The sequence below is a fragment of the Cibotium barometz genome, chromosome 28, assembly GCF_041138505.1.
Source record: "Cibotium barometz isolate CiBa-2024 chromosome 28, ASM4113850v1, whole genome shotgun sequence".
Taxonomy (NCBI): domain Eukaryota; kingdom Viridiplantae; phylum Streptophyta; class Polypodiopsida; order Cyatheales; family Cibotiaceae; genus Cibotium; species Cibotium barometz.
In genome coordinates, this window is record NC_141073.1 from 31631180 (window position 1) to 31646332 (window position 15153).

Below are 15153 nucleotides of genomic sequence, written 5' to 3' on the forward strand. Positions count from 1 at the left end.
AGGCAGATGGGGAAGCACAAAATGTGAAGGCAGAGGTGTGGAGGTCTCTTGATCAACTCTTCATGTTCTGTGACAATGTAACATGGACAAAGAGTGATTACAAGAACTTTGAAGAGGCAATAAAACATTTTGGGAAGTCAATGAAAGACGCATGGACAGCCTGCAATATAACTCACTACATGGTAAAGTGATGTCTTCTTCTTTTACTTAAGTGTGATCCTCTTTTCTTTTATAACTTACTATGCATTCTTATGTCTTTGTGAAAACAGCATATCATCTACAACCACCTTCCCTATTTTGTCAAAAAGTATGGATGCCCAGCAATTTGGTCTACCCAAGGCATGGAGAAGTCTCACTACATGGCACGTAATGCATTTTTCAGACACACACAACACTATGGAGGGAGTCAAAAGGCAAATAGTCTGAAGGAAGTCTTCCAATGGTTTTATCGAGGCATTCTACAAAGGCTGCATGCTAAAAGAAAAGTTGCTAGCTCCAAAGTCAAGCTTGCTTTTATTCTAGCCCAAAAGCAAAGACGAAGACAAACTTTGGACAATTCAATGGCAGCAGAGAGACATAGACAGTGGAGGGATTCGAAGATATTTAGAAACCATAAATGGACAAGTAAACATAAATAGCAGTTTGTAACTTATTGGTGTTATGTCCACATGTTTTCAAACTCAATCAATAGATTTTTATTCTGTGGAACAAGTGACTCTTGGTGTAATGCCTATATGTTTTGAGACTCCATCAAAAGTAAGTCTTTTGTGAAACATGTGATCTATATTAACAAGCATCAATACATCCATTTATTAACACACAAAAAATTCAATCAATACTACTTAATTATGCTAGACATACTGTTGATCCTTACCAATAAAATACTGAGTGTCAAACACTTTTAGAAGCTTTTGAGTGTGGGAAGAGTACTGAAGTGTCGTACGGTGATGGGACAAATGCAAAAGGGTACTGATCGTCCGTACGGACAAGGAACTGATGAGGATCAAAGACTTTGTACAAATCAGTTCAACTTCAACATAATGTTTGTGCTATATTTGATGACTAAATCCTATTACTCCCAAGGCTTGCGAGTCGGAACTCTCTTTTTGAACTTGATTGGACTCTTTTTCTTCCTTATTGGCTTGATGTCGACTTTCTGTTTATCAATGCTTGCCTCTGTTGCTTGTTTGAGAGGGGTATCCTTGTCTTCAGCTATCTCCACGTGTTCTTCTTCTTGGATTGTGTGGCCTGATGCAATCATGGGTGGCTCTCGAAACCTTATGAGCTTGTGTTTTCCATAGCCCTCTAGACATTTGGGCTCCTTAACACCACATGCTAATGCATAAGAAGTGTAAGACAAAAAGTAAGAGGCCCTAGAGGCCTGCTTATTCACATAATCCCCAAATATATCTATGGCGGACAACCTCTCTATTAAAATGATCTTTTCCTTTTGCCATGGAAGATCATGTCCACCTAATACCCTAGACAAACATTTAAAGAAGTAAACAATGGCTTCTCCATTGTTGCTCAACTGCCTATGGTAAATCAAGATCTTAGCACTACCTAGATCATGAATATAATGAGCTAGGCTTGACATTTTGCCAAACCCAGCTGGCCTGCTTCCACTTGATCTCTGGAGGAATGTGTCATCCTCAATTTGTAGCTGCCATGTATCAAAAGATTATAGTGAGACAATGATACATAACTACAAAACATTTAAACACAACATAAAGTATTTGATTTGAAGTAATAATATCATACCCTCTCATTTTCATCAGCAACAAGAAGTTCATCTTTCCAAAGATTTATTCCTCTCCCCTCCAGTCCAGCCTCTTCTTTAAGTTTTTCCTTATGAAGTGATGAGAGATTCATAGCTTCCTGGGTGAGCTGGAAGGCAGCTTCATCTGGCTCTTGGAAACTTTCAGCCTCTTTGAAACAAATAGTAAGGGCCTCTGCAGGATCAAAGGTTGTTTCCAAAGCTAGCAGTGAATGGTCATCCTCTATGCCAACCTCCTTGTCAAGCCTTGAAGCCTGGGCAATAAGGGAAATGGCATAGTCCTCCCTCAAATTGAACATACACTCTATATCATGGAGGAAAACATAATCTTTACCACCAATCAAGACACTTGGAAGCATGGGCACTGCATAGTTACTGCTCTGAACATCAAAGTCTTCAACTGGCTGTGCTGCCCTAAGAGTTTCAGTCCTTAGTTGAACAAGGTCAAGAGCAGCCACTTGCAGCCCCTCATCCTCGAGGTTGATATCTTCTTCCTGCTCTGCTATATCTGTTGCCATAGGAATATCCTCTTTTACCTCTGCTACAGATATATCTTCTTCTTCAGGCTCCTGCCCTTGCTCTTCTAGAGATTGCTGTTGAAAGACAATGTACATAAGGAATGCCATGTTTTCCTCAAGCACTCTACACTTTCTGGTGTGCAAGTTACAACTGAATTTATATTCCTCAGGTAGGCTGTCAAACCTTCTATTCACATGGTACCTCAGCTTGTCAATGGAGACAATATGATTTAAATGCACAAAAACCTTTTCACCTTCCACAATCCTTCCTGCCTCTGTCAGTTGTTTGAAGGTATCCCAATGGTCTGAAAGGAAATCTCTGTGATGGTCCAAAAGAGAGCTCATAGTGAACTCCCTGTTGAAAATACTGTGGTATATGTGGAAGTTCCTTTGAGCCTTGCACTTGTGAAGAAAGTCAAATAGGAGCAAATCTGGAGATTTGTCCTCTTCTGGTTCCCTTTGTTTTGAAAGGGAAGACTCACCTTTCTGCTCTAGTCTCTTGCTTTTGCCTGAAGAAAAATTTATATAACATGAATTCTATATGCTCACATATGCAATCAGATAATGTATAGGATATCACCAAACAAAACTCTTCATCAGCACACATGAATCACCTGGTGATTGCTGTGGTCTGAGTATAGCAGCAGAGAAGTCCAACTCCTCTTGAAAGGAGGGGCCTGAGGATCAACTGTTCCAAAGCAGAAACATTTCTCATCATCAAGAAAGACATCTCCATGGACATAGAAAGCAAAACAATGAGCAAACAGTAAAAACCAAAAGAGACACAAGACTTTGCAACAAAACGCGATGCAGATCCATTTGAAAAATGTAAAGTGCTCTCCTCGCATTTTGTTGCAAATTCTGAATTTCTACTGACATCTATTTCCAATCGAATGCTAGGGATATCTCACAATGTTCAGGACAGTAAATGATGCAAGGAGGAATTCCCCAGTGCAAAAGAGATTAAAAGAAGGAGAAAAAATAAAAACTAAAACAAATATCAGAATTTGCAGGAAAACGCGATTTGGAGCATTTGGAAAACATAAACCTCTCTAATCGCATTTTGTTGCAAAATTCTAAATCCTACTCATATCCATCTCTAATCAAATCCTAGGGTGATTTGCCAGATTTCTAGGCACTGAGATTTAAGAATTCTACAGATGGAAGAAATATATGTCAGAAAACATTGGAAAGGGTATAGATCTCTGACCTTTCTTTTCCTCTTCCATACTGATGGAATAGCCCTGGAGATTGTCCTGCTCTCTTCCAAAACTGAGCTGTAGCACTGGTAACCTGGAGATCTGGTAATGGTAGCAGTCTTCAGACAGGTTGCAGAGTGGATGGAGTGTGTTGGGTAGAAAGTGGTCAAAGTGGGAGAGAAGAGGATGATGGGAGGGTGCTGGCAGGGATGGAATACGGGGAGGGAAAAGTGTTAATGGATCTAATTATGAAATCATGATTGGCACAATTTCCAAGGCAAAAAGTGACCCACAAATTTCAAATCCCAAAAGATTTGGTGGGACCCACACGTGTTAAAAAACGACTATATCTCACACGTGTGGTATTTAATAACTCTATTATTTGTATTTTGTAATAATCTACTCTCCTAACTCAGTTCTCTTGCATCTCTACCTCCCTACTCCACACCATCAGCATCCAGACCAGCAGTAGAGGTTCATACCCAGCATAGGATACTCATCATCAGCACAGAACACTTGCAGATAGCTTCCAGGTTAGTAAGAAAATCTTTTTCCTCTTCTTCTTGTTTAATAGTATATTAGGGTAAGGAATTGATTGATGTGATGTAGGTTACATATTATGATAAATATTATATGCATTTTTTAGATTTTCTCCACAGCATGTAGAAGCAGGAAGACTTTTTATTTGGCCCTGTTGAATGAGAGTTTGATCACTTCTTGATGTCCATAGGCTCAATCCATGTTGCACCAAGCTGCATACACACTGAAATGACTAAAGGCATGCTGAAGTATGTTGTCTCTAGAATTTGCAGCAAAACGCGAGGAGAGGATTTTAGAAATCTCAAAATAGTTCAAATCGCATTTTGTTGCAAATTCTAAAATGCTTCTTCATCCACCCATTTCAAGCCTGCATAGTTCTTCTATAAACACAATACATATTGTTTATAGTTGGAAAGATAGAGAATTCATCATATGAATGCAAAAGCATGTTGTTTCAAGCATTTGTAGAAAAACGCGATTTTGAGCTGTTACAAATTTCAAATCTTCATAATCGCCTTTTGTTGCAAATTGTTCAATTTTGCTTCATCCAAGTTGTCATCACCTTCTTTAATCATTCTATGTTCTCCATGTTTCTAATCTTTTACTATTGCTTTGTATGGACCTTTTCAGAGTGATGGCAAGAACCAAGGCAACTGCAAGGAGGTCTGGCAAGGGGCCAGGTCTTGCAGCAGCAGCAGCTGGGGCTGATGTCAAGGAATCTAGTGTGCCTACAAAAGGAAGAGTTGCACATGGCAGGAAGGGGAAGCCAATGAGCATGCTACAGCAAAAGTCCAAGAGGTTAAAGCATTCTGCTGGTGTGCTAAAGGAGATCAGGAAACAGCAAAAAGCTATAGGCTTTGCAATCCCCAAGGCACCTTTTCAGAGGCTAGTGAGAGAAATTTGTGATAGCTGGCACCTTGGTTTCAGGTGGAACAGGACTGCCATTCTTTCCTTACAGGAAATGGCAGAGGATTACTTGGAGAAGTACTTTGAAGATGCAATGCTTGTAGCAGCCCATGCTCACAGGGTAACTCTGATGGCCAAGGACTTCAACACATTGTCCAGAGTGAGGTGGAGGTATGACAAGCTGGTCCATCCTATGGAATGGCAGGACATTAAAATGAGAGACATATTATTAATTACAAGGAAATTGAAGGCAGACAAGGTGAAGGTTGTTGAAGTGACCCACTCTCAATGAGCACCAGAGGGAAAGCTTCTTATGAGGAGTCACTGAAGCAGCAAATAGAGGAATCCAAGTCTGCTATAAATGTGGAGACTGTACAGATGGAGCTACAGATACAGAGAAGGTTGCAGGAGCTGGGCCCTAACATAGTTGTCCATATTGAAGATGATTTTTCAGAGAATAATTTTGACTTGACAAGAGCATGCTTGGCAGCATTGGCTCATAAGAATGAGTATTGCTCAGATACTATCATTCTTGCAATGCTCTAGTAAGTGTCTTTTATTTTACATTTGTTTGCAAAACAATCCTTATTGTACCTCCTCCCTTACACCTTACCTTAATTATTGTTTTGTCCAATGTAGCATGATGAGAAGCTGCTGGCTGAACCATGCTGTACAGCATACAGTTTATATTATTGATCCTGCAATTTCCTTCAAGTTAAGAGATCCAAAGGAAACTCCCATGGATATTTCCAATTGGTTCAGACACTGTGATTTTGATCATGTTGATATTTTGCTACTTCCATACCATAACAAGTATGTGTGTGGCTTCTTCTTTTGGGATTTTCCTTCAAGATTGAGTACTCTTGTAGCCTTTGATTTCTTAATGCTTTTTTCCTTATGCAGTGACCACTGGAGCTTTGCTTCTATTGACATCCAGCAGAAGCAATGCTTTTTATTCAACTCTCTTAGAAACACACACAGAGAGGTTAAATTGTAAGTGGTTTGTGTGCTATTTTTAACTTTGAACTTCATTATTTGGATTTAATGCACACTAACTGAATTATATGTATTGCAGTTGTATTAGAAGACTTCTAGATGCATTGGATCAGTGTCCTCCTAATGTCAATCTTTTGGATTCAATAGAGCCAATAGATTTAGAGGTAGAAAGTTGCTCCCTCTACTGATGTCTATTTCATGCTATGCCTTTGAACTTATTGAATAATTTTATTTTGTTCAGACATTAACAGTTTCTAACATATCTTTCCAACTATCCAGACACCACAACAAGATGATTCAAGTAGCTGTGTGTGTGGCTGGAGAGTGCTGATTAGTGCCAAATATATACTTTCAAGCTATTTTGAGATAGGACAGCCAGAGCTTGTAAGAAAAAATAATTTTCATTTAGCTTCAAAAAATTTGATATTGGTACAAAGTGTTCTAAATCATCATATCTCATTGCAGATGAGAGAAGATAGCTTCAACTCGAGCTATGTGTATAGTTTCAGAGCTGATATAATTTGGAAGTTTTTGAAGTATGCCTTCCCCAAACCTATTGTACCAGCTACTGTCGAGTTAGGTGAGAGCTCTAAAGTCCGAGAAGGTGTCATACACCTTGATGACACAGATGATGCAGATGTGGTGCCACAAGAACAAGGACCTAGTGCTGATGAGGAGAAGCCACAAGAACAAGGACCTGTTGCTGCTGAAGTTATTGAGGAAATGATGGAGCAACAGCAAACAGATGCTCCAAGGGTAGTAGAGGAGACAATGGAGCAGCACCAAGAGACTGTACACGACAAGATGGAGCAACAGAAAGTAGATTCTCCAAATAAAGATGATACGGTGAGCTTGGACCATGTAGAGCAGCCTCTAGATCAACCTGTAGATAAATAGAAAATTGTTGTCAAGAATATGTTCTACATATGTAATTAAACACTTCTGTACAGAATTTTACATTTCTGAATATAATACCTTTGTTTATGGAGTCTGTGTTATCTCAATTTTAAAATTTTCAATGTCTTTGCATTTTATTGATCTCTCTCTTCTTTTGAGCACCTGCAAAAAAGCAATATGAAACAATAGGGTAAAGTAAACTAATAGCAGTGCTTAATGAGACTAGGATAAGTCACATGGTATACCTTCTTATTGTTGTAGATAAATAAAAAGTCCTTTGAAATAGAACCTTCTGTCTCAAATAGAATGTCATTGCGCAATTGAGCTAGGGAGCAACATTGTCTTAATGTGATATTGACTAGCACATCACCATTCTCAACAACATCAATATCAAGAAGTTTATTTTCTGCACCAAAAGAATCTTCATCTTGATCCATAGGGACTAGTTTTGTACCTAGCATTCGACTGCGCTTATAATAAAAAGAAAAAATGAAATTTTGTGATGCAACCATGTACTTGAGTTGCATAGAAGGTTGGACAACCTCACAAAACACTGAACTACATGCCTTCTTATCCCAACCTTTATCCAAAAATTGTGGCATGCATGCCAGACTTGTTGCTTTAACTGTGAACATTGTTTTTGAAACCTTCACTGGAAAGGTATTAAACAAGTCTACAAAAACTGTGAGAGGCATGCACAAAGAAATTTTTATTATCCTTGTGGCAATATTGGGCCTAAGAGCTTTCTGTACTTCTTTGAAAAGCTTGGCTCTATATGCCTCTGTAACACTAAAATGTGGGAGAGGCCAATCCACTGAATTCCATGCTGGAAGGTTTTGTTTTCTTAACACACCATGTGTGTTTGCATTGTCCAGCAACTGATAAAAATGATCAGTAAAAAATATACCGGATTGAGCTAGCTCTGTTGCACATCGACCTTCGTATTGTTGTTCTCCTATCGATCCATGCAAAACATCTATAAATCCCAGAATACAATCGATGTTTTGCCATGTCTCATACGATGAAGGGTATAAATCTGAAATAAAATAACACAAGAATATCAATAAGCAAAGAAAGAAAGCTTTGTCTTAAAAATCCATGCACCTCATAAAGAACAAAACCACAATAGAAAAATATACAATTAGGCCTGTGTTGCGGAAGATCATTTGCATAGTCTCGCAAGACAAGTTCTTTATGCATGTACACATGCTGAATCAAAACTTCTTTCATCGATATCTTTCCTCTGGTGATTTTAAAATCTCGTACTCTTCCCTTCCATGATGCCAAGAAAATATTTTTTGTCTGGGGTCTCTTTCTTTTACTAGGTTGCATGAGCACCCATGCTCCTTTCGAAACAGTAAACCTTTCCCAAGTTCCTTTCGTTTTGACTGTACTTGAATTCTCTACCGAAGAAATAGAAGAAGCAGGTCGACGGGGTAAGGATGTGTGGTATAATTCTACCTTCATAGCATTATCATCCACAGAGCGTCTTCCACAAGAACGACCATAGTTTTTATTCACCATGGATACCTTGTGAATCTGTAACCACAGCAAAGTAATGTAAACAAGATAACAAAGTGAAGTTTCAAGAAAGAGAAAGTAGGCAGACAGATAGTTGACAAGAAACATCTTACTCTAAGCCAAACTGGATCAAGGGAGCAGTTTTGGAAAAGAAGAGGTTACTGCACAATGAGGTAGTGGTGTAGAATGGTAGACCTTTCGAAGGAAAGGCAGCACAACAATTCAAAGTTCAAAGGGAGGTGGAAGCGGGAAGGCCCTTGTCAGAGAAAATGTCAGACTAGATTCTATCTTCATGTCCAAAGATCTTGTGAGAATAAAAAACCAATCTCCACATTAATGTAGCACGCTTGTACCTACATAAAATATTGTTTCTTTTATCTATTTTCTTTTATTTTTGTGAATTTCCAACGTTACGTTGGCCCTCTGTTCATTGGTTGAGAGCTTATTTTTCCAAACCGTAAAAGGCCCCAAAATGAGCTCCCTTTTTCCCTAATGAACTTTCCTTGTATCCAAAGAGATCAAAACAATCCTTATATCTCATTTGCTAATCCCCTAGACACATAACTGCCTAGAGCTGACACCCTTCTGACCCTTTCTGATAGTATTCTCTTAACAGAAGATGACATTTTTATTTATGAAGCATCTCAAACCTCCTAGATTATCAGGCACTTCTTCATAGGTGCTCTATCTCTAAAAAATCAATCAAAACAACTTAAATCGAGCTCTAAAACACAAATTTTCATTGACCATGACATAGATACAAGCTTCAAACTCACTGTTCTCTTCACAAAATTAAGACAAACTATCTCAAAACCCCTGAGACAATGGGTTCAAACTCATCACAAGAAGACACTAAAACTTGAGGTTTCTCCACTGGTAGACTACAGCTATCAGTCTAGTTACAATGCATTCACTAACACAAACTGTAGGCCTCTTGTTAGATAGACTCAACTCAACACACAACTGACATACAACAGCAACAATTGAACATGAATTGGGTTAAACCACATCTCTAACAGAGTCACCTTTCAAAGATAACTAGAGACACATCTCATGTTTGATTCTCTGGATCTAGACACCTCCTCTGATATCTGATTTCCTCAATTCCATCCCAACTTCACCGCACTTCAATTCCTCAATTCCATCCCAACTTCACCGCACTTCAATTCTGCGACCTTTGAAAATTGGAATAACCCCTATCTCCATCAACTTTCTTCACTGTAGATTCTTCAAACACTTCACTCACACTTACACTCCTTTTTTCTTCTTTTTTTCGTCTATCTATCTATCCCGTAAATTGCCTCCCTTTTTCCTTTTTTCCCATTGCCGCCTCGCCGCCTTCTGAAACAAATGCACCGGCTCCTTTGTGTCTCCATGCACTTTCTATTTTGGGTTTTTAGCATCTGCTCTTATCCTCGCCGCCGCTGCCATGTTGTCTCTACCACCTTGGACTCTTTACACATCATCAATTATTTATTATTTATTTTCACACTCCATTTTTCGTTTTGAGCATTAGCCACCCCTCACATATTGCTCCAACCCTATAGTGAAACACTTTCAAGTGCTTCATAGTCTACTCTATGCTCTTACATAACCGTGATATGATATGGCCTTAGTCTTAGGCCATTTATCCTACTTGCATGCATCTGACCATTCAGGTCCTGCAATTGATAATACCCATTGGAGAAAACTTCATGAATGATAAAAGGCCCTTCCCACCTGACCCTAAATTTGGTCAGAGACCTCTTATCGGAAAAAAAATTGACAGAAAACTTCCTTAGATGATTGTCACAAAAATAAACCAATTCTGATTGTAGTTTAGAATAGATGTCTACAATAGATTCTAGATAGAAATATGTCCGCTTGTCCTTTGGAGTGTCCCCAATGATAGCCAACCATAAATACTTGATCCTCAACTTCTTGGACCCTCTCAATTCCATTCTGCTCTGCTGATGCTTTGCTGTGCCACTGACACACTAATCTGCCCTAGTTACCTGTAAATTGGTTCGGATGCCTAATGCCGAATCTGACCTCAATATTCATCCTCCTTGCTCTCTTATCGTCCTCCTGGTCCAGTTAGCATCAATATCTCAACTCCAAAACCACGCTAAACATCCTCTTATGCTCTGCTGATGTTCTGTTGACACGGATCCAACTGGTCCTAACTAGTCCTAATTGTTACTAATTTTGCTTTTTCAGAGGCAGAGCCTACCAACTAAGAAGCCCTATCTAGATCAGAAACTTTCTCTTTTATGTCCACCAAATCCTCCTAGCCCTTAGGCTACCCTAGTTTGAAGATATGACTCCAAAGACAATCTGTTATCCACAGCTGACTTACAATAGACTGATCTGACCTCTGATTGCTGACGACGACTGACTGCTGACTCAACTGGATTAGGATTTCTTAGCACTGAGTCCTCTAACACCTTTAAACACTCTAAACACTCAAAGATATAACCCTAGAGATACCTAGTTAATCATAATCAAGTCATCGCTGCTCCAGAATGACCAGTTTGCCCACAGCCCTGTCTAACTTATGTCAAGCTCTAGATTGGTAGACTCAACCCAAAATAACTTACCTTGTATCTAAGAAGATCAAAACAACCCTTATATGTCATTTGCTGATCCCCTAGACACATAGCTGCTTGTAGAAGCTGACACCCTTCTGACCCTTTCTGACAGCATTCTCTCAACAGAAGATGACATTTTTAATTATGAAGCAGCTCAAACATCCTAGATCATCAGACACTTCTTGATAGGTTCTCTATTGCAACAAAATCAATCAGAACAACTCAAATCGAGCTCTAAAACACAAATTTTCATTGACCACGACATAGATACAAGCTTCAAATTCACTATTCTCTTCACAAAACTAAGACTAACTGTCTCAATAGCCTTGAGACAATGGGTTCAAACTCATCAGAAGAACACACTAAAACTTGAGGTTTCTCCACTCGTAGACTACAGCTATTAGTCTAATTACAATGAATTCACTAACATAGACTTCATGTCTCTCCGAGAGACAGACTTAACTCAGCACCACACAGCTGACCTACAACAGCAAATTGAACATGAATTGGGTTAAACCATGTCTTTAGTATAGTCGAGTTTTAGAGATAAGTAGGGACACATCTCCTATTCGATTCTCTAGGCCTAGATGCCTCCTCTGCTTTGATCTCTCCAATTCCATCCCGACTGCACTACACTTCAATTCTATTACCTTCAAAAACTAGAATAACCCCCGTCTGCATTAGCTTTCTCTCCACTGTAGATCCTTTACACAATTCCACCCCGTCTGCACTACACTTCAATTCTATTACCTTTGAAAACTAGAATAACCCCCGTCTGCATTAGCTTTCTCTCCACTGTAGATCCTTCAAAAACTAGAATAACCCCCCGTCTGCATTAGCTTTCTCTCCACTGTAGATCCTTTACACAATTCATCACACTTACACTCCTTTTTTTTTGTCTATCTGCCTATCCCGTAAAGTCTCCCTTTTCCCTTTTTACCTATCGCGCTGCCTCACCGTCTTGCCAAATTTGTGGAACAAATGTGCCGGATTCCCTATGTCTCTATGCACTTTTTATTTTGGTTTTTTAGCATCTGCTCTTATCCTCCCTGCCACGTTGTCTCTGCCACCTTGGACTCTTTACACATCATCATTTATTTATTATTTATTTCCATACTCCATTTTTGTTTTGAGCATTGGCCACCCCTCACAACATGATCTTAAGGAAATACTAATTGTTAGAGTTGTATTATATCATAATAGATTGATATTATAAGCTACATCACTAATTAAACATGGTTAAGGATTTAATTAATCCACTTTATTAAAAATTGTAGAATGTGATTTGATGAAGAAACCCTAAGTTTGAGTGATCCTTTTTAAAATGTTGTTTAAAAAACAAAGAAATAACATGAAAATAAAAGTTTATTCTAAAATTTTTAAATCAATTTATAAATCAAAAATTAATTATTAAAATACACTACTAGATGTGATATGAGCCTACCGAGAGGTAATGTAAGCCTATCTAGTTGTGACATGAGCTTACCCAAACGTGACGTTGTCGTGAAGTGTGCGGTACAGCCAGGAAAGTACGAAACTTCTAGCTGTGAGAGTGAATGTCAAATCCAACAAGGAATTTCACGTACAAGATGTCCCAAGGAGTATTGAACATCATTGTTTCCAATGACAAATACATGTGTCCACTTCCCTCAATACATCCTTGAATTCATTCAGATGATTGCACAGAATTGCATGAAATCCCTTTGAACCATTCACATATGGGCATGATAAAGCTTTCTAATTTTTCCAATATACATGTGGCCAGCTACATCCATTTCATCCAGTGCCTTCAAAACCATTGAATCATGATGCTCTTTTTTACCTGAAAACCTGCCTTAATATTCTAACATTTCACAAGCAAAAGATAGAATACGGCATAGCTATTTCATGTACATAATTTCCAAAACTCAGTCAAGCAGTCCCAAGACCATCATCCATGATTTTACAAACTTCAATTTCTCCAAAATTTCTATCTTGTTCATCATCCTTGCCCATATATTCCGAAACCTTTAAAGAGTTTATTTACCATACACTTTTTCTAAGTAACAAGGTGAGTATTAAATTATGCTTATCTGAAATAAGCAACCAGTAAACACGTCGATTTTTTTCCTTTGTTTTTAATAATCGAAAGTAGCCGCTTCAGCGCCGGTACACAGAGGAGGAAGAAACGCTGAAGATCTCTCTGCTGCTGACTGTAAACTCGTATTTTTCCAGAGGCATATCATTGAATAGCACTCCATTTTGCCATCATTTCTAGCACCTAAAAGCAGTATACAGAAATTATATTTCAAGAGTTATATTCTCTGGTTAATTCGACGCTGTTCCTCTCGACTCTGCTAAAATCCTTTCCTCTCTGGTTCGCCGCCGTGAAGCTCCGGTCTCTTCTCTCTTTCCCGCGGCGATTTCGGTGCCCCCCACTCGCCAGCTTCTGCCAGCTGTATATTTCATTAAACTACGTATTTTCTAGAAATCTCCAACGTGTTGTTAACCTTAGCACTAAGGTTATAAAATATAACCTTAGCATTAAGGTAGCAACCTTATTCACAAGACTCCCAATGCATTAGCATCTCTATGAACACATGCTTACTAGCTTCATGTTCCATATCTCCCTCTCCGCATTAGATAAACGTAAGATACATATGCTTCTACATGATGATCCATAAAGTCCAAGTGCAATTTTCTATCCGAACATTTCCTCAACATTCTAGAATCTCCAATTGCCCATTCATTATTTCTTCATGTCTTTATAAATGCATTCCTTTGTGCATTGGTATGCTCTCATGCCATCATATTTATCTGGATGCTTCTAACTTGCCCAAGAACTCTGAGTAACAGCAAAAACATCATCCTCCATACTCATATACAAAAAACTCCTAAATCTGACTCAGCCTCAGCTTGTCTTATTGAACCTCATATACAATATGAACATATGTACATGGCATCATATAATGACTCATCATGGCACTTAACCCATGCATCTGGATGTGTATTTGACGGCCTCACATGCACGGTTTCATATCATAGACGTGCCATGGCACGACATCCACCCCCTCTAAACCTGCACATCCTCTGGTATGTGCCAAATCATCATCAAGATCCACATATAACTGAATGTCGTCTTCATCTTCTGCAGTCCCAGGAAGATCATCCTCTTCCTCTTCAATCATATCCATACTTCCACTGTCAAGCCTCTCATCCTGAATCTCTTGTGAATCAAAAGGATCACTATCATGCCTTCTTTTAAATATCTTGACTCTTTTACCAGCCACAAGATTCTTTACTTCTGTTCCATCAAGCTCACACAGAGTATATGTGGCATTTCCATGCACATGCCTGACAATGTAAGGGCCAAACCATCTTTTTGCAAATTTTCTTTGAACAGTGAATTGGTTGTCAAGGCTACTATCATACATTAGAACCCAATCACCTTCTTCAATAGGTTTTGGCCGGAGTCTGTGTCTACTATCAAATCTTTCTTTATTTTTCAGCCTTGCATCTTTCAGGCGAGCTTTAGCAAGCTCTACATCTTCAGGCCTCCTCTCCAACTGTCTTATTCTCAATGCAAGGAGGTCATCTCTGTTCAATCCTTCCATCCAGGGCAATACATTCCAAGTTAGAATTACTTCTTCAACTGGCATCACTGGCTTCTGACCATACATTAATTCAGCAGGCATGTATCCTGTCACTGAGCTATGAGTTGTACGGTCAGCCCACAAGGCATATGGTAGCAGCTTTGGCCACACTCTCATCCTTTCTCTGCATGCCTTAGCCAAGGCTTTAATGATTGGAGGATGTCCTCGCTCACTTTTCCCATTGCCCTCAGGATTGTAAGCACATGTTAGAGACAGTTTGATACCAATTCTAGAGAAGAATTCCCTTGCTTCTTCAACATCTAGTTCTCCCCTATCAGCTGTTATTTTCCCAACACAACCATATCGGCAGATCACATCTTCCAAGAGAAATTTGCATACTGTTTCCGTACTCTTTGTTCTAAGGGCACGCCCTTCTACCTGATTTGTCAAATCTTCTCTTGCAAGTGCTATATACCGCATCTGCCAAATTCCCAAAGGCATTGTAACTAGATCCACTACCCATTTGTAGTGCATGGCAGGTGGGTAAGTTGGTTGTAAGCCATCACGATGTCTCACATTTGAGTACATTTGGCATACTATGCATGTTTCCACATATTGGGAAATATCCTTGTACATTCCTCTCCACCAATATTTTTC